This window comes from Podarcis tiliguerta, assembly GCF_965153285.1.
Source record: "Podarcis tiliguerta genome assembly, chromosome: 13".
In the NCBI taxonomy this organism is placed as follows: domain Eukaryota; kingdom Metazoa; phylum Chordata; class Lepidosauria; order Squamata; family Lacertidae; genus Podarcis; species Podarcis tiliguerta.
In genome coordinates, this window is record NC_139546.1 from 2622210 (window position 1) to 2646722 (window position 24513).

At 42.5% G+C, this 24513-nt stretch overlaps 1 protein-coding gene across 7 annotated transcripts in view; it reads left to right on the forward strand.

The window, feature by feature from the left end:
• LOC310661537 (poly(rC)-binding protein 3-like) overlaps nt 1–24513 on the forward strand; it is a 246593-nt gene that overhangs the window by 90303 nt on the left and 131777 nt on the right. The window contains exon 1 of one of the 7 annotated variants that reach the window (XM_083407854.1): nt 11008–11289. The exons of the other annotated variants lie outside the window; for them this stretch is intronic. The gene's annotated coding sequence lies outside the window, so the exon portion shown is untranslated. Of the gene's footprint in view, nt 1–11007; nt 11290–24513 lie in introns of those variants that run through there. 7 annotated transcript variants of the gene reach the window in all.

The following is a 24513-nucleotide window of genomic DNA, read 5'->3' on the forward strand; positions in this document are numbered from 1 at the left end:
GAGAACTGTGGGAAGCGCAGAAGGTGCCTGGGCAGCTAAAGCTGCAAAAAGAAGTGTGGAGTCTTTGTTTTAAAGTCAGGGAGCCTGAGTTTCTCACTCCTAGAAACCACCATCATATTGAACCTGTAGCTTGCTTATCTGAGTATCTGAATCTGTCTCTGGAACCAGTTATTTGAGTTATTTGACCCTGCAGTCAAGGATATAAGTAACCTTTAGAAGACATTTGAAAGCAGCCCTGTACAGGGAAGATGTTAATGTTTAATGTTTTGTTATGCTTTTATATATGCTGGAAGCCACCCTGCGTGGTTGGGGCAACCCAGTCAGACTGCCAGCAAATAATAATAACAACAACAACAACAACAACAACAACAACAACAACAATATGGATAGAATGTCCCTATTTTCATCAGAGAAATGTTGGAGGGAAGATACACAGCTGTCCACGCTTGACAAGATGTGTCTGCTTCCAAATGCTTTTCAAAGGCAGCTCCATTTGGCATTACTGTAGCCAAGCTATATTGGTTTCATGCATAGATGTCAATTGGGTTCCAGACTTCCTGAAATTCAATACATATCATGTACATAGTCATTCAAATTTTAAGAGAAATGCAATGTTGCTTACTTCAATGGAACAGGATATTTTAAATAGGCTTTAAAGGACTAGAAATATCTCTGACAATATATCTCAGGCCAGCAATTTTCAACAGTGCTGACTACAGCATTGTGGGGGCTTCAGGAACATCTCCAAGGTCTTGATCAGACAAAACCCTGATATAAAAAGAACCAGTGAAAGAAAGAAAGAAAAAATACAGAAAAAGTTGTGCGGCCTCTAACAGACAAAACCCTTGTGTACTTGAAATACCCTTATTTTCACACTTACAGTAGGATCATGGCCTGAAGTGGACATAGGCATTCACATGCACATACACATTTGCATGTTGCCGAAGACTCTTGTATTTAATAGATGCAACTTAAATCCAGTTGCATGGATAGTTTTTGCAGGGGGCAAGCAGAATTGAAGCATATATTAAGTAAAGGTAAAGGTACCCCTGCCCGTACGGGCCAGTCTTGACAGACTCTAGGGTTGTGCGCTCATCTCACTCTAGAGGCCGGGAGCCAGCGCTGTCCACAGACACTTCCGGGTCACGTGGCCAGCGTGACAAAGCCGCATCTGGCGAGCCAGCGCAGCACACGGAACACCGTTTACCTTCCCGCTGGTAAGCGGTCCCTATTTATCTACTTGCACTCGGGGGTGCTTTCGAACTGCTAGGTTGGCAGGCGGAAGCATATATTATTGAAGCATATATTAAGAGAACAAAAAACAACAACAACAAAAAAACAAAGAAAGAATTGGCTTAGCTGCATCATCTTGGTCTGGTCACATGATTAAAAAGGCAGAGAGTTTTTGTAAAATACTTGTATTTCTACTGTCTACCAGTTCAAAATGAATTGCACCAGTTCCAGTATGTTAGGGCAGAAAATGAGACTGCTGGATAGTTCCATCCAGTCAACCCCTCTTGGAATATGATATGGGGAGGGACAATCCTGGCGGTGTGACTGAATTCCTGGCTGAGCTATCGGAAATTAGTTCCAAATGAAATAGGTAGTCCTCACCCGAGGATACTAACGCTGTTGAATGGGTTCCCACTGATAAGATGAATGGAAGCATTTTTAAAGATGAAATTGGGTATCTGGACAAAGTGGAAGCAACAAGCACAGAGCCTTAAAGGAATTGGGGCTAAAACTGATATCATGGAACATAGCAGGTTGGTGTTCAAAGCAGGATAATAAACAGCTGATGAACTAGTCGTTTAGTCGTGTCCGAAACAGCACCAATTACAACCAGATTCTGGAACCAGATATTTACTTAGCCAGAGGTACCTCCCATTTGTCTAAAGATCATAAATGTAATTATTTAGGGCTTTGTTTAGCCCAAGTTGTGAGGCAGAGGGACTTGTTAATATTAAACGGTACAATAAAGGGAGATCGGCCTGGGGAATATATCCACTTTGCAAAGCATGGAGGCCGTGTGATAGATTATATTGCAGTCTTGTGATTTGCATATAAGTTTGTCACTGAGTTTGAGTTAAGCAAGGTTGTATCCTAGTTCCTGCACTGTTTAATTTATATATAAATGATATTGTCCAGAGTTCAACATCCCCAGAGTCTCACGCCCTAAATTGGCCACAAAAGCCACCTCTATATTATTATACGCAGATGATGCGGTACTTGTATCTCAAACAAAAGTGGGCCTGAAAAGATTGGTGAGGGCATTCTCAGGATACAGTGGTACCTCAGGTTAAGAACTTAATTTTTTTCTGGAGGTCCATTCTTAACCTGAAACTGTTCTTAACCTGATGTACCACTTTAGCTAATGGGGCCTCTTGCTGCCGCCACGCGATTTCTGTTCTCATCCTGAAGCAAAGTTCTTAACCCAAGGTGCAATTTCTGGGTTAGCGGAGTCTGTAACCTGAAGCGTCTGTAACCCGAGGTACCACTGCACTGCCAAAGAGAACAGTTGGCTGTGAACTACAAGAAAACTAAAGTCATGGTGTTTTCAAGAAACTATAGGGCCCATAGATGGTATATGGTTAATCAGTTAAAGTGTTTAAATACCTCAGCCTTACTTTTCAGTCAACAGGGTCATGGGGAGCACATCAGAAATATGCAAAGGAAAAAGCCTCTCAAAGCACCAAAATTCTGACATGCTTTTTCCATATGAAAAGTGGCAGTCACATATCATTAGCACTTGAAGTGTTTAAAGCTAAACCCTTAGCACAGTTACTTTATGGGCCTGAGCCCATTTGGACAGGCGCTCACCTTGGATCTGCAGACGCTATTCAGTCTGAGTTCTTAAGGCAATTTCCCGCCTGTTCCATCCTGTGTTCCAAATGCTTCATTGTGTGTGGAAGCTAATCTCCCCTCTGTTGAATTACAGATTTGGTGTAGGACATTTAATTATTGGCTTTGGCTAAATTTAAACCCTACCAGTCTACTGGTATGATTATTTTTCACCTAGTCATTAAGAAACATTGACACCCTATTTGCAAAATTTAACAATTCCAAAATACAGACACACTTTAACTTATGCAAGATTAAATACACTGCCTTCAGCTGTACTTGAGGGTTGATTTCAAAAAATTCCGCTGGAAAAATGTCCATATGAAGATGGCAATATTGAATATTGAATCAAGCTTCTAGCTTGCACACTTTATAAAGATTTGAGGAGTGATGTTCTTACTCCTCTGCTACTATCCATATCGGGTCGCTCAACCATTGCTACTGTGTCCTTTCTTCTAGCAGATCAAGATAATCAGGTGACAGGAAAAACTGCAAAATTTTTAGCAGGGGCAGTTAGAATAAGATCTATTATTTGATTTTTGATGTAAACCTCCAGATGTCTTTTGCATAGTTAAGTTTTTACCTCTCTTCAGTACATTTTATTTTATTGCTGTGGCTAGTGGCTGATTAAAATAAAGATTCTTCTGATTCTGATTCTACCATTCAGTCACAAAGTAGTGCTATCGAATAGCCTAAAAAATGCCAGTCCCTCAAAAATCATTTCATTTGACAGAGCAATTAAAAAAGAGGAAAGTGGAGAATAAGCTGTGATCAAGTCTTACTTGAATATTTTATCAGAACAGCAGAGTGAGATTATTGGTACTCTGCAAACTTTCTACATAAAGGAAATCTTTAAACCACCACCCTACATTCTTATGTTGTGGCTACTGAAACCAATCATTTAATACCAGTATGAAATGATGCCCAGGGCTGCAACATTTGTCAAATGAATCTTAGCTATGGATCATAGCTACCTGAATCCCTGTTTTATATAGCTGACTCTGAAAAGCATTGCTAAGATCTGTATAATGCACTGGTTTATATGTATGTAGAATTATCTTAGTGGCATTCCAGCTTTTTCTGAACTCAGCAACTAGAGATTTAAGATGCTCAGTTTGGTGTCACAATGAATTTTTTCTGCTTGGGATTGAAAAATACTTACAGGAGTGAAAATGGGGCAACATAAGTGTCACTGAGAGTCATTTCCCCCTCCTCTTTTAAGAGCTATGAGGGGCTATCGTCCAAAGCTGTTTCTTTAAAGGATTATATGCAATTCAGGTCAAGCAACACAAAGATATATCTGCAAAGGAGCTGCTGCCACATGTCCTTTTAAGCTTGCTCAAATCCATTGGAGGTTACTAGAGTATCAGTAATGACCATTTAGTGAAGTTTACACAGCCAAGGAGAAATGCAGCTGAAGTGCTGATGCTACAGAAATACAGATGTGAAATTGAATGATACTTGTCACTTAAGGAAAACTTTCTAGGAAGGAGACAGGAGAGAAGGGAAATGCTCTGAAAATGTTTTAGCTTGAGGGTTAGATGTTTCTGCTAATTTTGTGGAATGGTATGATGAGGTACAGGGATGCGGGTGGTGCTGTGGAGGAATGCGGGTGGCGCTGTGGTCTAAACCACAGAGCCTAAGGCTTGCCAATCAGAAGGTCGGCGGTTCAAATCCCCACAATGGGGTGAGCTCCCGTTGCTTGGTCCCTGCTCCTACCAACCTAGCAGTTCAAAAGCACGTCAAAGTGCAGGTAGATAAATAGGTACCGCTCTGGCGGGAAGGTAAACGGCGTTTCTGTGCGCTGCTCTGGTTTGCTAGAAGCGGCTTAGTCATGCTGGCCACATGACCCAGAAAAACTGTCTGCGGACAAACGTTGGCTCCCTCAGCCTGTAAAGCGAGATGAGCGCCGCAACCCCAGAGTCATCCACGACTGGACCAAACGGTCAGGGGTCCCTTTACCTATGTTGAGGTACTATTGTGGCTCTTCTACAAAAGGTGATGACTACAGTGTAAGAGTTGGAACCTTTCTCTCCGCTAAAAAAGATTTAAGAGAGAATAGACTCCAAAAACTATGATGTGGTGAGAGATTCATTATCTTCCTTTTCCAAGCAGAAATAATTATGTTTTCTGCCACAGTACCATGGCGAATTGCGCTGTGTGAAAATATGGTAAGACAACCCTCTCATGGTTATTAGCAAACCTAACCATTGCTGTTGCAGTACTTCCTAGTACTGGTATTGAAGGAAAGCTTTCCAGGCCTTAGAAATAATTGTATTGACCTTTTACAAATGAGTTCCCTGGCAATTGTTTCTAATTGCCACAGCTTTGAATTTGCAAAAAGGATTTAACTTGCTGGTGACAAGCTTTATTTTCTCCCCTCTCAAACTTAATTAATCAATCCTGTAAATGACTAATTAGACAAGTGCCCCCCTTCCCCTTTTTAAAATTGAGGTATCGCTTTCCGCCAAAGCTTTTTTTATCCAGCAGGTTTCTCTACAGCTGTATGAGTGCATGCATGCTTCATAATTATAAAAATTAAGTAATCACCTCATTTGTAAATTAAAATTGAGGTTAAGCAATTGACTCAAAAGTTTTGCTTCATTGCAAAAAGGCCTACTAGTATCCACCCAGCTGTGAGTTTACAGTTCTCATGCTGCTTAAGATTTAATTTAAATTGTGTTGCAAATTGACTTTGCAGAATTTTAGCCTGAAGTAGCCTGTACAGTGCTACCTCGAGTTACAAACGCCTCAGGTTACAAACGCTTAAGGTTACAAACTCTGCTAACCTGGAAGAGTTACCTCAAGTTGAGAGCTTTGAATCATAGAATCATAGAATCATAGAGTTGGAAGAGACCACAAGGGTCATCGAGTCCAACCCCCTGCCAAGCAGGAAACACCATCAGAGCACTCCTGACATATGGTTGTCAAGCCTCTGCTTAAAGACCTCCAAAGAAGGAGACTCCACCACACTCCTTGGCAGCAAATTCCACTGTCGAACAGCTCTTACTGTCAGGAAGTTCTTCCTCATGTTTAGGTGGAATCTTCTTTCTTGTAGTTTGGATCCATTGCTCCGTGTCCGCTTCTCTGGAGCAGCAGAAAACAACCTTTCTCCCTCCTCTATGTGACATCCTTTTATATATTTGAACATGGCTATCATATCACCCCTTAACCTCCTCTTCTCCAGGCTAAACATGCCCAGCTCCCTTAGCCGATCCTCATAAGGCATTGTTTCTAGGCCTTTGACCATTTTGGTTGCCCTCCTCTGTACACGTTCTAGTTTGTCAGTGTCCTTCTTGAACTGTGGTGCCCAGAACTGGACACAGTACTCCAGGTGAGGTCTGACCAGAGCAGAATACAGTGGCACTATAACTTCCCTTGATCTAGATGCTATACTCCTATTGATGCAGCCCAGAATTGCATTGGCTTTTTTAGCTGCCGCGTCACACTGTTGGCTCATGTTAAGTTTGTGGTCAACCAAGACTCCTAGATCCTTTTCACATGTACTGCTCTCAAGCCAGGTGTCACCCATCTTGTATTTGTGCCTCTCATTTTTTTTGCCCAAGTGCAATACTTTACATTTCTCCCTGTTAAAATTCATCTTGTTTGTTTTGGCCCAGTTCTCTAATCTGTCAAGGTCGTTTTGAAGTGTGATCCTGTCCTCTGGGGTGTTAGCCACCCCTCCCAGTTTGGTGTCATCTGCAAATTTGATCAGGATGCCCTTGAGTCCATCATCCAAGTCGTTGATAAAGATGTTGAATAAGACCGGGCCCAAGACAGAACCCTGTGGCACCCCACTAGTCACTCTTCTCCAGGATGAAGAGGAACCATTGATGAGCACCCTTTGGGTCCGGTCAGTCAGCCAGTTACAAATCCACTGAGTGGTAGCATAGTCAAGACCGCATTTTACCAGCTTCTTTACAAGAATATCATGGGGCACCTTGTCAAATGCCTTGCTGAAATCAAGGTAGACTACATCCACTGCGTTCCCTTCATCTACCAGGCTTGTAATTCTGTCAAAAAATGAGATCAGGTTCGTCTGACATGACTTATTTTTCAGAAATCCATGCTGACTATTGGTGATCACAGCATTCCTTTCTAGGTGCTCACAGATTGTTTGCTTAATGATCTGCTCCAGAATCTTCCCTGGTATTGATGTTAGACTGACTGGGCGGTAATTATTTGGGTCCTCTCTTTTCCCCTTTTTGAAAATAGGGACAACATTTGCCCTCCTCCAGTCTGCCGGGACTTCGCCTGTTCTCCAGGAATTCTCAAAGATGACTGCCAGTGGTTCTGAGATCACATCTGCCAGTTCTTTTAATACTCTTGGATGCAGTTCATCTGGCCCTGGAGACTTGAATACATCTAAACTAGCCAAGTATTCTTGTACTATCTCCTTAGTTATTCTGGGCTGTGTTTCCTCTGCTGAATCATTTCCTCCAAATTCTTCAGGTCGGGCATTGTTTTCTTTATCGGAGAAGACTGAGGCAAAGAAGGCATTGAGGAGTTCAGCCCTTTCTGTGTCCCCTGTTTGCATTTCACCATCTTCTCCTCTGAGTGACCCCACTGTTTCTTTGTTCTTCCTTTTGCTACGAACATACCCATAGAAGCCTTTTTTGTTGCTTTTAACCTCTCTAGCAAGCCTGAGTTCATTCTGTGCTTTAGCTTTTCTGACTTTGTGTCTACACGTGCTGGCTATTTGTTTGAATTCCTCTTTGGTGGTTTCCCCCCTTTTCCATTTTTTGTACACATCCTTTTTTAATCTTAACTCAGTTAAAAGTTCTTTAGATAGCCACCCTGGCTTCTTTAGGCACCTTCCATGTTTCCGTCTCATTGGTATTGCCTGAAGTTGTGCCTTTACTATCTCCCTCTTAACAAACTCCCAGCCATCATGAACTCCCTTTCCTTTTAGTATTACTGTCCATGGGATCTCACCCAGCACTTCCCTAAGTTTTATGAAGTCGGCTTTCTTAAAGTCAAGAAATTGAGTCCTAGTATGCTTGGCTGCTCCTTTCCGCTGTATAGTAAACTTCAGAAGAGCATGATCACTTGCGCCTAATGATCCTTCCACTTCTACCCCATTAACCAGGTCATCGACATTGGTTAGGACCAGATCTAAAATGGCTGTTCCTCTTGTTGCTTCTCCCACTTTTTGCTCCAGGATGAGAACGGAATTCGTGTGTCAACGGTGCAGTGGCAGCAAGAGGCCCCATTAGCGAAAGGACGCCTCTAGTTAAGAACCGTTTCAGGTTCAGAATGGACCTCTGGAATGAATTATGTTCGTAACTAGAGTTACCACTGTATCTATTTCTGGAAGACATCGTTGTTCACACAAGCTGGTATTACTTAGTATAATAATTTATCCTTCTATGGGGGCATTCAGTTGAAAAAAGGTATTGTGTACATTTGTGTTTGCTTTCAGGAGCCTTTGACCATGTTAGACATTTTTTCTGATAATGTTATTGCCAGTTAAAGGCTGCAACCCAAAACACAGTTACCTGGGACGATAAGTCCCATTGATATCAATGAAGCTTGCTTCTAAGTAGAAATAAGACTGTAAGAATAAGAGGTATTCATACCACATGAGTTGTTTGTACTATTGTGATTGCTATCGATTGAAGAGATGCAACTGGAATTCCAAAGAATTCTCTCCTGGTCACCAGCTTGGCCTGGATCCTAGGCATCCTTCTTCCCTCACATACAAGTATACATCCCAGCCACTTTCTGGGAAGGTGTAACATGGCCTCTTGAATGCTCATTCATTCCCCAACGAGAACAGCAACAGAGGGGCATTCAGAACTTTCTCTTTTTCCACCTCAGCTGCTCCCTACCATGCAGAAGTCAAGGTGTAGAGAAATGGGAGTGGCAGGCAAGATGCTTAAAGGGGTATACTTTGGAAAGGCCTCTGCTGCTGTTCATACTGATGTGGATAGAGGATTAAATAATAATTTTATTATGTTGTGTGTGAGAATGAGCTGATGGGTGAAGCCAATGTTGCTCACCAGTGAACACTTGCTTGGTTCAAAATAGGGTTCCTATTAAAAATTAGTTGCTGTGAGGCAGGCTAAAGTTGTTACTGGCTTTGAAGTGACTGTAATAATATTTGTAGTCTTCCGAAATTGACATTTTTAGTGGTATGCCGAGGGTTCTTCCAAATGTCCCAGTGACTTCACAGCCTGTGACCCTTATTAAGGAATCTTGGCTCCGTATCCTGAACAGGAAAATTGCTGGATGCGGTTTTTCTAATAATGAGAGAACAGCTGCAATCCCTTCCTCTCTTGCTATACTGTGGCTAGAAAGAAAAGCCTTTGCTGCATCTGTTACGTGGGGTGAGAGAGAGGAGAGGCAGTGACCCAATGAAGTTAAGAATTTGTGAATGGGAAAATGGCATATATATCTCTGTGCCAAAATCAATGAATTAAAAATCTAAAATAAAATGTCGGAATTGCCATGTTAAGGTCAATCTAGTCCAGCATTCTGCTATAAGTGGTCATCCAGATGTGCCTGGAGGTTAGTAAACAGGGCATGACAGTGATGGCCATCCCTTGCTATTTACCCCACATAGTGACATGCTACTTCTGATTATGGAGGTTTCTGTTATTTACAATGGGATTGCAAGAGAAACTCAATTTAGTTCACATTTAAAAGTGAATTTGCATAATTCATTCTCTCCAAAACAACATGCAAACCGAAACACAGCCATCCTTCAAAATCTGCATGTCTCTGAATTTTGCAATAAATATTTGCTAGCCTAGTAATCTGTGCAAACACACACACACACACACACACACACACACTAGGGTAACGTATGCATAGGTCTCTATATAGTCTTGAAAATAAAACGCATTATATTGGGGAAAATAGCTTTGCAAAAATGTGTATATAAGGAGAAATCCACACTAAAATTCTGATGAAATTTTGTAAGAACCATTTATTTATTTATTTATTTATTTATTTATTTATTTATTTATTTAAAATTGCAGTCAGATATGGAAATGTGGAGAACTGAACTTAAGATTGAAAAAAATAAGAAATGGAGAGAAGCAGAAATCAACGTATTTGCCCATTCCTCGTTATGGCTAATAGCCACTGCTACACCTCAGATCATGCTAATAATAATAATAATAAATTTTATTTATATCCCGCCCTCCCCAGCCGAAGCCGGGCTCAGGGCGGCTAACAACACTAAAATAGTGCTAAGAAAGTTTGTGCTGATTAGAAATGTAAGCGCTTATTGCAGGGGTCAGCAACCTTTTTCAGCCGTGAGCCGGTCCACCGTCCCTCAGACCATGTGGGGGGCCGGACTGTATTTTGAAAAAAAATACAAACGGATTCCAATGCCCCACAAATTACTCAGAGATGCATTTTAAATAAAAGGACACATTCTACTCATGTAAAAACACTCTGATTCCCAAACTGTCCGCAGGCCGGATTTAGAAGGCTATTGGGCCACATTCGGCCCATGGGCCTTAGGTTGCCTACCCCTGGCATATTGCATTAAACCAATGCTCTGTCTCGCCCAGTGGTGGGAAACCTCAGGGCCAGGAGCCAAGTGCAGCCCTGCAGGCCTCTCTACCTGGCCCTCAGGCCTTTCCCTGCAGTACAGCCCCTGCCCAGCCACACACCCTTCCATCTGGGCCATGTTCAGCACCAGTCCTGCTTTGCATTCTCCTTGAGTGCTTTTGCCCGGCTCAAATGTGTCCTTGGACCCTGATAATGCCTCTTACTTGCCTGGATGGGGGAGGATAGAGAGGGGCGTGTGTGAGTACGTGAGAAACTAGCCTACTGCTCAAAGATAACATTTACATCCATTGCTCCACACAGTACCCATAGCTCAGTTGGTAGAGCATGAGACTCTTAATCTCAGGGTTATGGGTCCAAGCCCCCTCCATCCTGCCTGTACTGTGAGATCAGGCTGGGCTCTGTCTACCTCACTGACTTACTCATGAGTAACTTCCACCACTCTCACTATTCAGCCTAGGTGGGTATGAATGAGAATCCCTTGGCCTGAGAGGAGGGAATGTTCTTGGGCCTCTCTGCCTGTCCTTCTCATCCAACTGCCACCATAGTGCTCATTCTGGAATCTAATGAAGCCTGAACTGGCACCTTATCCCATGCTTGTGGGTTTCCGTGGTGAGGAGCCAGAAACATTCTGACCTCAGCAGCATAGGCTTTTGTTTCGTTGGCTTTCAAACACAGGCTCCCCAGACTGTTGGTACTCGAAATAACTTGACTCCAAATGGTCTTCAAGTGCCCTCCCACTAGAGACAGAGGGGTGCGGGAGCTTGTTTTGTAGCTGCTGGGATTCACCCAGCCCCTTTAATGATGGGAGATTAAAAAGGAGTCCACAGAGGCCAGAAAAATGGAGAAGAGGACAAGAGGGACAGCACCTTGGGAGGAAACTTTCAGGAGGTACTTACCTGCAAGATAACCATGGCTGATGATGAGGTGAGGCTGTGAGGCTGTAAAACTTGGTGTATGCAACTGGCGAATGTCAAAGACTGGGACTATGGCCATTGGTTTGTTTAAGGTCTTCATCGGCCGTGTTTTAGGCAGAACTCACAAAGCAGTTCTTGTAAAGTTAAAGAAAGGGCTGGTGTGATGCTGATTTCATTGGGATTATCTGTATGTTTAAAACAGTTTATATACATGTATATAGTTTTAATTCTATAGTTTAATTATTTTTAATTATTTCCCCCTATTTTTAAGTGATTATTGTTTTTATTTGTAAGCCCCCTTGAGTCCCATTGGGGGGGGGGAAGTGGGGGTATAAATATATAATAATAATAATAATAATAATAATAATAATAATCCCTTCCACTGCCTTGTGCGATATCTTTGGGAGAGGAAAAGTTAAGGAGTAAACCCTACACAAATCTGGAGTGGAGTCCCTAAGACAGTGGAATGGCGACTTGTATTCCTCCTTCCAGCAACTCCTGCAGCCAAGCTGGTGCCAAACGTCTTGCTCAGCTTTCCTTTGGAGCCCAGCAGTGAGGCCAAGAGGGGGAGGTGTCTTGTATTCTGAGCATCCCAGACCTCCATGCCCCAAGGAGGTTACTTCGGGGCTGCTAGCACAGAGGTTGGACTTCACCCTCGAAGGCACCTGCCATTGTCTCTCAAGACAGACAGATGCAAACAATATTAATCACATTCATACGGTTGAATGAATATCTGAACTGGAATTTGAATGGCTGGAGTGAAAGCTGGAGAGGTGGCTGCTTAGTTTACAATGCTGCATGCAACAAAATATTAGCAAAAGTGAGAAAAATACATTGTTTTGTTTCTTAAGTGTCACTGAGAAGTGTTTACCATCTACCATGTGTGAATGTGAGGTCCTGTTATGGTTTTTTTAAAATTTGTTTGTTTCATAAGATTTATACTCAGTTTCGTTGTTAAAAAAATCCCCTCAAAGTGGCTTACAAAAAGATAAAACCATAAAAAAGTGAAAAAAACAACAATACACTAAAACAGTGGTTCCCAGTTGGTGGTCTGAGGACCCCAGGAGGTCCACATAATCCACCCAGGAGTTCCGTGGCACTGTCATGTTTTTTGGGGGGCCATAGGTAAAGGTAAAGGACCACTGGACAGTTAAGTCCAGTCAAATTTGACTATGGGGTGCGGTGCTCATCTCTGCTTTCAGGCCAAGGGAGCCAGCATTTGTCTGCAGACAGCTTTCCAGGTCATGTGGCCAGCATGATTAAACTGCTTCTGGTGCAATGGAGCACCATGACAAGTGCCAGAGTGCACAGAAACTCTGTTTACCTTCCCACCGCAGCAGTGCCTAATTATCTACTCGCACTGGTATGCTTTCAAACTGCTAGGTTGGCAGGAGTTGGGACAAAGCAATGGGAGCTCCCCCCATTGTGCAGATTCGAATTGCCAACTTTTTAATCAGCAAGCCCAAGAGGCTCAGTGGTTTAGACCACAGCGCCACCCGCATCCCTTGGGGGGGGGGGCAGGGCATGCATGTTCTTGCAGAAATTCTTTTTTTTTTTTTTTTGCCAAGACCTCAGTTGCCACATCCCCAGTTCTGAATCACTTTGCAAGGGCACTGCCATAGGCCACAGTCTGCAGATGTCTGGGGTAGATTTTGGTTTGCTTCAAGATCGACTGCCTCCTTGCCCCATATATGCATGTGGAGCTGTGTGACTGAATGGTTTTGAAATGGAGCTTCACTGTGTTAGCAGTTGCACCTTGATAATTGTGCCTTACTAATGGGGCTTTGCACACAGGCACGGATGAAGATGTCATTTCCCATCCACTTTGAGAGCCTCTTGTCTCGAGGTACAACAAATTCTCAAAGGAGCATGTCTGATAGTGTCACAAAGAATAGTCTATTTTTAACAATGCCATTGTGGGTGTATGAATTATTTATGCTTATGTCACGCTGTGGCTGGTATTATGTTCTGCTTGCAATGCTGCATAGCATCTTGAATGGTGTAGCTGAGCAGCACACAGAATATTGTAGATCAAGTGATACCTCTTGGTTTTCATGTTTGGAAAACTGATTTCTGCTGATTGGCGTGCGTGGGCTTTTTTGCGGGCGAGGGGGCTACTGTATAAGATGGTCACAAATCATGAATCTAGTCTGGTGTTGGAGTATGGGCTGTTTGGCATCACAAAAGATGAAAAAGATCAGGCTATTCATACTAGCTGAAATGGAGCAAAATGAACCATATTACAATCATTCCCAAATTAGTCATCCTTCCCCTAAGAGCCTGTGAAATAAACATGAATGGCTTGGTTTGAATCTAACATGATTTTGGTCAGGAGTCCTCGAAGGCCTCCGTCGCTGCTCTTTCTTTCCTCTTATGCGGTTGTTGTCCCTCCCATTTCATTTTAGAGCTACTCTTAGCATTGTGTCTGTAATGCAATGCTGTGTAGTTGTTTCCATTTGCCTTTCAGTTATTTAAATTGCTCATATTTTCACGTAGTGGTGCTTTGATGCCTGTTTCTATTGTACAATACTGTTCACTGCTGATTTTTTTTTTAAAGCAATATCCTATATACTAAACTTGTTATTGAAGTGTGGATTCTTAGGTAGGTAGGCCAAAATCCATCCACAAAACAGGGAGTTATCCATAGGTTTGCAAAAATGCAATATATACAGGGAGAGAAAACCCCAAATGGCTCAATGACGACTAACAGTGTCCAGTGGGCATGGAATGCTGAGCCCCATCTGAGGATGGGGATGGAGGGCATGGCATAGCTGGCAAGGCCAAGTGTCTTTTGTGGGGGGGGTGTTTCTCTCTCAAAAACATGTATTCTTTCATCTGAGAAGTCGGGGGGGGGGGAGGACAAGGTTTAGGTTTCATTTAAACAACAAAAACAACCCTATGAAGGAGTCTGTGAATGTGCTTGACCTGAAATGAAATATCAGAGAAATCTTCCTGACAGTGCAATTTATTTTCCTGTGCAATTATCTCCCAAGAGATGTGCCCTCCAAAGCCCTATTGATTGAGTCATTTAAAACTAAACTGACCAAAATTCTGATAAATGTCCAATAGACAGGACTGTTACATTTTGAGGGGGGGGGCTGAATAGTGTGAGTCTGTAGGTTCTTAATAGTTCTTGACAAAATGACTCCATGAATACTATCCTCTTTAAGATCAGGGCTGCAGTGTGTTTTCTAATCAGTGTGTTTCATTTTCTGTGTTACTTGTGAACTATATGAATCACATCTTTGGGGAGATCTATCTCACCAACCTTCCATCTCTTTCCCTGGGGGACTCCTGCGAAACAGGCTCCCCTCTTACAGGCAGACATGGCAGACGCGAAAGGCCCCTCTCAACATTTTCTTGACACAATAATAGTTCATTGATGGCAAATTTATTTTTGCCATTTCTTCTGTGATGCTTCCCCAATGCTACCACATTGTTGCAGTCCAGAGAGGCTATACCACAACAAGAGTGGGACAAAAATAAGCCAGAACATTTGTGGGATGAGTTACGGGATTTCAGCAGGAAGTCATGGGATGTACACTGATTAGAAATGAGGCAGCGTGACCACCCCAAAAGTTTCATAGGCACAAATGGTGTTGAAAGCAAGGTCATATATGGCCACCCCAATAGCATTATGAGCAAAATCACAATCTATGAATCACCTGATGGCACCATGATGTCGGGTGACTCAACTCCTGATTCTTTCCTTTATTTCTTTGCAACAGGTTTTTTGGGGGGATTTGTTTCAGTTCACATTTCAAGGTGAATCTATGAAATCTGCACATTGTGAAACAATAGGAGAACCAAAATACAGCCATCCTTTAAAATTTGCACTTAGCCAAATTTGGCAAACCAACCAGTGTTTCCAAAAACATATTAGTGGAAGTATGCATAAAAATGAATATATTGTTTAAAATAACACCAAAATAAATGCTATTAGAAAAAAATGCTTGGAAAAATGTGTATATTAGTCGAAACGACATACAAAAATGTATTAAGAGAAATTCATACCAAAATGCTGGTGGATTTTTATTTATTTTAATTACAGTTGTGGGCTGGAGGTTCCCCACTGTTGTTCTAGGGCAAGGGTGAGCAAACTTTTTCGGCAGGGGGCCTGTCCACTGTCCCTCAGACCTTGTTAGGGGCCGGACTATATTTTTTTCATGGTGGGGGAATGAACGAATTCCTATGCCCCACAAATAACCCAGACATGTATTTTAAATAAAAGGACACATTCTAGTCATGTAAAAACATGCTAATTCCCAGAGCATCCGTGGGCTGGATTTAGAAGGCGAGTGGGCTGGATCTAGCCCCCGGGCCTTAGTTTGCCTATGTGACAAGGAAATCTACTAAAACAATACATGTAGATAGAAACTTCTCTCTATTTATAGCAAGGCTACATTTGACAGATCTTCATACTGGCCTGCAGGAAAACACTTTTATTTTCGCCCATTTGCAAACATAGCATGTACTTTAAATTCTCCGGATGCCATACTGTTGCCTGGTCTATTCCTCATTCTCAAGGAATGCAGAAATTGTCTACCCTCATCTACACTGGTCAGTTAAAACGTTAAAAACAAGTTATAAAAATGTGACACCAGAGGGCACTGTAGAGCAGTGAGAGCTATCATACGTTGGTGTTTTTTTAAAAGTATTTTTACAAATCAGTGCAGCCTAAGACATGATATGATCTCAGGGAAGTTACAGTCCAGACATCAACCTTTTGCTGCCAATGAATGGAGACCTGCTTGCAATGGCCATTGTGCTTAATTCTGTTACTGGAGAATAGGTTCTCTCATCCAAACCTCTCTCTCTCCAACATTTACTACATAGGAAATCTCTGAGAACCCAGTGCTGATGAGAAGACTCTGTCTCCAACATCACTAACGTAAAGTAGGCACTATAATGTGCTCTTGTGTCTGCTCATAGATACTATTTGTGTCCTCTGCATTCTAATTGTCCTGCCAGTTTCATCATCCTTAATATCTCAGTAAACCAGGAAAGTTGGGCTCTTCAGCACAAGGGAGTGTGTTTGGGGGTGATCCATTGATAGTGCTTTTCATCTCACCACTCCACAGTGAGACTGTGGTTTCAAATGAAGCATCAGCAGTGTCAACCGGAAACTCCATGAGAACATTCAGGATTTCTTAGCTTCCAGGGGTGCCTCACCCCTGTTGAGGAGAACAGAAGCAGCCAATCTCCATTGAATTCCTCATCTCAATGGGGCTTGTGCAGGGGAATCTTAACAATGGATTGTGTCCTCCCTCCCTGGGATTTTTGAAACTTGAATTTTCAAAAGTTGGCAGGTGTGAACATGAGAACCCCTTCAAATAACTCCCCTCTTCTGGCTTCGTGATATATGCAACATAAAACCACTTTTAAGTAATACATTTCAAAATGACATCTTACAGTATTTTTGCACTTAGAGAAAAGCCACTTGATAGGATGCTTTGCCCCAGCTCCTCTTCCAGCTGCAATGAGTGAGTTTCAGGAATGAATTCCAGTCTTCTGAATTATTCACCAGGCCAGGGATAGGGCACAACCCAGCTATCAAATATTCTACAGGTTTTATTTTCAAATATTTCCTCACCCCCAGAACTGACTGCTTATTACAGCGGGAGGGGGTGGGGTAGGAACTTTGGCTTTTAAGGCCATGTTAGGAGTTACTTTTAATTTAGCAGAAAATGATGGTCTTGGAAAATTTTGTTTTCAGACTTTTGGGCACTAAAAGGTATTTCTTCCCCCCACCCCCACAAAAAATGTTTCCAGAAGCTTATCACATCATTTGGCTGCTCTTTGCTGCCTAAAGTACAGCTTTGATGCACTTGTTCTACAGTGGTACCTTGGGTTACAGACGCTTCAGGTTACAGAGTCCGCTAACCCAGAAATAGAACCTCGGGTTAAGAACTTTGCTTCAGGATGAGAACAGAAATCGTGCGGCGGCGGGAGAAGGCCCCATTAGCTAAAGTGGTGCTTCAAGTTAAGAACAGTTTCCGGTTAAGAACGGACCTCTGGAACGAATTAAGTTCTTAAGCCGAGGTACCACTTTATTTGTTGGAAATATTGCCTTCTTCCTAGTATCATGGTGGTATCCTAGTATCCAGTAGCATGCATCTGCAATCAGAGTTTGGAGGCAAACCCAGCCAGATGGGCGGGATAGAAATAAATGATGATGATGATGATGATGATTAGTGCTGAAGCAATATTTGCATTGAACAAGGTGGGTTCCAGCAACTTACCTGACACATGTCGAAGAGATGGTTTAATGGGGCAGGTGAAACAGGGATGCTTGTAGGCATGGGCGGCAGCGGTGTGTGTGTGTGTGTGTGTGTGTGTGTGTGTGTGTGTGTGTCCCACTTTAAGAGTTGCATATGTTCAGCGATATACGAGGCCCTTGTTTTCCAGGCCCTTCAACATTGTCAGTTTATTGACAGACAATCCCAGGGCTACCTTCATTACCAAACTCCTAATAAGGATCGGTCACAGCTTGCTGCTATATTCTCACAGACTAGCAGCTAAGGGAGTTGTGACTTGCTTGTATTAACCAGAAAGTGTGATATTACCTATAAAAAGCCTGCACCAGTGTTTTTGTCTGGGTCCTAACATATATTGTACATAGCTTAAATATGATTAAAATGTGTGAAACGTTTTCATTAAAAATGTAAGTTTACTTCAAAATAGCAAACAATATTTACATCAGCAGTTCTCACACTTCCCCCCAACCCACGACCACTGGAAAAGTGGCTGAAGCTCTTGGCAGACTTCCTAATTATTTTTTCTGCCTGTTGCAGCAATTGTAATGCGCTGCGCTGGATGCAATATGATTTTTCATTGCATTTTTACAGACATGCCACAGACCACCTGAGTGGACCAACCATTACTGCTTTTCATTCTGAAATTAATTTTTCTTGTTCTGAAATTACACCATGTTCTGCACAGGGTCTTTGTCTTTTCTACTGATTTCCCGGGTAGCTCCTTTAAGAAAAACCTACACATTAATGGTATAGCACTACTCCTACTTTTTGTAAACCTCCTTCTAAATATCTTTTGAAAGCATTAAGTTAGAGTCATCTGGCACATCCGGCAACTTTTCTGTCTTATCAGTGGCCATAGATATATTATCTATATTGAACTCATTTTCATCTTGTTTTCCCCATCTACAGTGAGGGGGGAAAGTATTTGATCCCCTGCTACAGCACTGTGCCCTGCTAAGTGCATGGGTGATGTCAGCGCGCACACGCCAGGGGTGTGTGATGACATAGTGCACACATGCCCCGCAGAGTGCATGTGCGGCTGCACCGGACTTTGTGGGAGCCTGGCCCCCTCATTTAAAATGTTGTGGGGGCCATGGCACCCATGGCCCCGGGAACTTGGCACCTATAGCCTGGACACTATTTTGGAGGCTTGTTGTCATAGGATGCCAGAATACTATGCATATACGAATCCTCTAAAGGTTAATTACGTTAAGAGAATGAGTGGCTCAAGGTTACTCTGTGAGTTTCCTGGCTCTGAGGGTTTGAACCCTATAGGTCTCCATAATAGCCCTTGTCCAACCCTATAGCTACTCCATTGTGCCAGAGGTGCCAACTTATGAGAGCAATTTTGGAGTAGAGGGAGAACGTTGTGCGTGTGACATCAGGGCGTTGGTAGGAGCTGGGGGAGGAGCCAAATGTGGTGGCTGTGCAACTTCAGTGGCTGGTGGATCCTCGTCCACCTCCTCCTGGTACTGCCGCTGGTGGGTGGCTGCCATGATCCTCCTTCCGTTTCGCAGTAGGAGGAGAAGGAGACAGACCTGGCTGCTGGAGCTGCACTGCGGTTGACTCCGTGCTTTGACTCTGCACTTTTGGAACATTGGGGGTCCCTGGTTCCGACTTCAAAAATATAGGGGGATCAAAAAGGTCTCAGCCTCCTGTAGCTGGCACTCCTGCACCATACTAACATTATGGAACTTCTACTTTCTAGTTTCTTGCTACAATTAGGGGGAAAAACAGCTGGGAATTTAATGGCTGCCTTGTTATGTGTACTGCACATCCTCCGCTTTCCCTCTTCTCTATCCTTACTCTTGTATCAGTTCATTTTTTTAGGTTGTGAACCTACTGACAGGATCTATTGGATTAAATTATGATTTATGCAGCACCTGGGTTTTTAGGAGTTTAAGAAATAAGAATCATAGAATCGTAAAATTGGAAGGGATTCCATGGGTCACCTCGCCCAACCCTCTGCAAGGCATTGATCTCAACAAAGCCTATGGCACCCAGTTTTCCTAGACTATTTCCCATCCAAGTACTAACAAGGCCTGACCCTGCTTAGCTTCTGAGATCACACAAAATAATGATAATATGTTCACAAACTTCATATCCTAGAACAGGGAGCTCTTAGTCCAGTTGTCTGGTCTACCCAGCAAAGGATATGCTCAGGTTCCTACCTATTTCCTCAACTCAGTTTGAATCCAGAAACCTAATCTGCAGCCTTTTAAAAATCCCAGTGGTGTTACTTTAATTAAAACCATAAAGAACCACACTCTGAAACAATAGCATTTGTGACTACCTGCAAAGTGCATTCTGTCCTTATTTGTTGCATTTCTCCATGATGGTCATTTATTTTCAGCATGGAGGCTGCTGGAGCTGTGTCCTGCCTTCACAATTATATTAAAACAGGATAGGTTTCTTCTCTATAGGGCATTTACCATTTAGAATAAATTGGCTTTGGTATAACAAATTATGCTGACGTTTTTTCCATATGAGTGAGATGTATGCTTGGTTGTCTAAACGTGCATTTCACAAAAATAGCAAATCAAGTATTAAAGACGGGTTCGCAGTAAGAGCTAGGTTATCATAAAGGTTACAGCTTATGGCTGCTTTACAGTATTTAAAATAAGCAGAATTTCAGTTTGAAAAGGTTGCATTATTGGACAGCAAACTCCAAATATTTACAGAATGATAAATCTGACTTAACTTGGAGAGTATTGATACTGAGTTTTTGTTGTTAAATCAGACCAGTAAATACTAGTTTTAAGCAATATGTTCCTCAGTATACGATCCTGTACTTTCTTTTGGTTAAAAAAAAGAGGTGCTTGCCCTCCCATCTTGATAAAAGTGTTCCATGGCTGCCATGGGCTGCACACACAAAATGGAACAGGGCTCTGCAGGGCCTTTTTTCAGCCGGAACTCACTGGAACTCAGTTCTGGCACCTCCCAGGTGGGTGTCATTGCCATAATAAGAGAACAAGGGAGGATTCGTGGTGAGTTCTGGCACTTTCCCCCCTATCACTGGTACTCAATGAATATTATCACAAAAACACATACTGATCCAATTCCACTTCTTCATGTGATGTCCCAAATCCTTCGCCCACTTTTTCATAAGATTACAACATACTCAGCGACACTCTCAGATCTAATAACAAGAATATATAAAATAATCTTTGCACAGGGGATTACTTTTCTCCCTCATTTGATAATATTTTCTACACAGAGATAATGGGGTATTTCTTGCTTGAAAGTACTGGAAGCACGAAGGTATTACACCTCCCCTTCTCCTCTCTTCATAAACTGGAATGTTTTTGACCGTTTACCAAATTTTCAGGACTATGTAGATTGTGATATATCCATATTGATACATCTCTTGTCACACCTGAAATGTGATGGTTCATTGTTTAAAAAGATGTGCATAATCATAAACCAGGACACAGACTTGATCTTGACTGCTGGAGAGAAGTAGACTGGGAGACATGGGCACAGCGGGGGGGGGGGGAGCTGCCCGCCAGTCAAGTAAGTAAATAAAAATACTTAACTGACCATTTGCATCACAGATAAATTGGTTCTGCAACCTCAACATAAAGCCTGCCCCCCCCCCCAAATAAATCCTGGCTACGCCCTTTTAACAGAATTGTACTCAAGTTTATTTATTTTTATAATTATTTTTTTCATAGTACCATATTAAACCTTTTATTAATTTCTTCTTCTTTTCAATAGTTTCCTCAGAGAGAAGCCAGTCATTTATTTAATGAGGCCTGCTTAACAGCCTGATAATAGGATGCAATATTACAGCGGTGGTGAACCTATGGCACGCGTGCCAGAGTGGGTAAGCGGAGCCCTCACTGCTGGCATGCGCGCCATCGGCCCATCCGCGCTGTTGCTTTATTGTTTTTTCCATTCGTGCTCCCACTGCTCCCCACACCACTGCTTACTCCCTATAGGGGATGCGGGTGGCGCTGTGGGTAAAACCTCAGCGCCTAGGACTTGCCGATCGCATGGTCGGCAGTTCGAATCCCCGTGGCGGGGTGCGCTCCCGTCATTCGATCCCAGCGCCTGCCAACCTAGCAGTTCGAAAGCACTCCCGGGTGCAAGTAGATAAATAGGGACCGCTTACCAGCGGGAAAGTAAACGGCATTCCGTGTGCTGTGCTGGCTCGCCAGATGCAGCTTGTCACGCTGGCCACGTGACCCGGAAGTGTCTGCGAACAGCGCTGGCTCCTGGCCTATAGAGTGAGATGAGTGCACAACCCTAGAGTCTGGCAAGACTGGCCCCTACGGGCAGGGGTACCTTTACCTTTACCTTTACCTTTACCTTTAACAGTGTTCATTATTTGACCCACATGATTTTTTTACTGCACTTTTTTCAGTGCTGCATGGTAGTTCCCAGCTCCCCACTCCAAGCCAGGCCTCGCCCATTCCCTTCTGCCCTCCCCCCCCCCCAGCTCCAATCCTCTGCAGGCCTCCCATGGGCCTGACCTGCCTGGGCTAGGAGGGCACCTGCGCCCGCTGCCTCCCTGCATGCCTGGCCCAACCCAGCTTCACCCCTTGGCTGTGGGGATGATCCCTCCTTCTCTTGTCTTTTTAATTAAAGCCTTAGTTGCCATATCTGGCAGTTTCCTAAGCCAAATAAATTGCCATTTATTAGGTTTAGCCATTTACTGTAGCCAATAGAATAGGTTGCAGTATCTCTGGTTTGCCAGTGTTCCCACGGGTCCAAAGAAGTTGGTGACATGAATTATACCATCAAAATCCCCTCCCAAGCCATGAATCTAATCAGCTCTTTGATAGAAAGCTGTTGCAAACACCCACACCTCCAGGTGGTGAGAGACTTCCTACATAGGATTGAAGATCACTAAAGAATACTATGTTTTTGTGATTCGTGGTTTTATTTACACATATATACAGGTGGAATGTGAGATGATGGAAGGGCTCACAGCTTCAACACTCCAACAGTTTGCATCCTCCATTAGCGTTCTAGCAGCAAGGAGTGCAAACTGTAGTTGGGACCCTTCACTGAGAGCAAGTCAGGCCTCTGTGTCTTCCCAGCTTCTGGCTCCATGTGAGAATAGACAAGGCTGTCCCATTAGGGCATGTTGAATTTTTAAACTTTCAAATTCCAAAAATATGGAGTACTAAAAAGTTGTAACATGATGGGAATTCAAAAGATATTTTGGTTAAATTAATATAACTTCGTTTTACTTAGTAAGTAATATGCGTGTCAAATTGCATAGAAATCATTAAAAATTATTGCCACGTACTTGCAGTTATAGTATATATTAATATTATTTCAACTTATTATTAATATTAATATTTAGCATTACCTGACATATTCAGAAAGTAACATTAAAATTCTTTGATTTTCCAAGAAGTTTATGTGCTTTTTAATCAAATGTAGATTTACCAAGTTAAAATTGTAACAGTTTTGAATTCCTCACACCAAAAACATGTTTTCAAGACCCTTCTTACAGGTATAAAACCCAAGGCTTGGGTGGGTGCCACAGATGACAGGCAGGCTAGCCCCCAGTCCCGCTTCCTATAGCATTACTTTCTGTTTCTTATTGGGTGCATGTATGCATCCAACTGTTTTCTGCCATCCCCATGCTGCATGCCTCCATTCTGTGCATTTTCTAGCATGGCGACCATTACAACGAGCAGCCTTCAAATGCAGTTTTTGATTGGGGGCCCTGCTGTATTGTTAAATCAGAAGGCCTTTCCTTAACAGTAGGCCTTTCCTACAGGGCTTAGGAAGACCATATGCCCTCAAACAAACCTGCCCGGGCTTGAGATCCTTGGGGGAGGCAATTCTGCCACCCTCACAAGCATACTTGGTAGAGACGCAGGAGAGGGCCTTCTTGGTGGTGGCTACTCCCAGACTCTGGAACTCCTTCCCTTGTCCATTCTGCTGGCAGGTGAAGACGTTCTTGCTCCAACAGGCTTGAGGAACTGACTGCTTTTAGTTAAAGGGCTGGTGCCATGCTGTTTTTATTGCAATCATTTGTTTGGTGTGATTGATAGTTTTAATTCTATAAACATTTAATTGTATTTCAATAATAGGTATTCTATGTTATTAGCGGCTCTTGCTCTTATCTGTAGGATGCCTTGAGTCTCAGGACTCAGCTGCACAGCTGCAATTATAACATTATAAGTGCATTGTAAAAATGTGACACCAGATGGCGCTGTCAAGCCCAATGGAAAATTGCATATTTATTTTTATAGCATTTTTTAAAATAGCATTTTCATAGCATTTTTTATATCTGTGAAGATCCAGCCGGAGAAAAAGGCAAGTATAAATAAATAAATAAATAATAACAGCAGCAACATTTACAGCATCTGGATCCACTCAGTGGAAGGTGAAGTTTTCCCTTCATGTTAAGTGTAGGAAGAAAAGGATTCATTTTGAGACATTCATCATCATTATAAATAGCAAAGGGAAATTCAATAATCTGTAAGAAATGAATGCATGTTATGTAAGTAGGATAGATTGCTTTTAAAACAATGAATATAATGATACAAAGCAACCCCTTTTGTTACAAAGAAAATGATATATTGTATTGTATGAAAGCCATGCTAAAGAAATCTTATTGAAACATTTTTCCCATTTAGAAAATAAGGAGGATTTCTGGTTTTTTTGAAAATTGTCTGTGTATAGTCTCATATTATTATTCTTATGGAAGCTCTATAGATACAAGCAAAACATTTAAAAAATATATATCAAAGGAAATCTATAGCCTTCATGCCTCTCTTCATTTCTGGGAGGACAGAAGGGTCTGTTTATGCTGGATGTTATTAGTTCTTACAATGTTACTGTTGTGCAGCATAATCCTTCCTCAAGTTCGAGCTGCTGCCTTGAATCATAGAATTGTAGGGTTGGACGGGACCACGATGGTCATCTAGTCCAGTCCAGTCTTTTGCCCAACATGGGGCTTGAACACATGACCCTGAGATTAAGAACCTTTCATCGTTCCTCTGCTTAGAGCT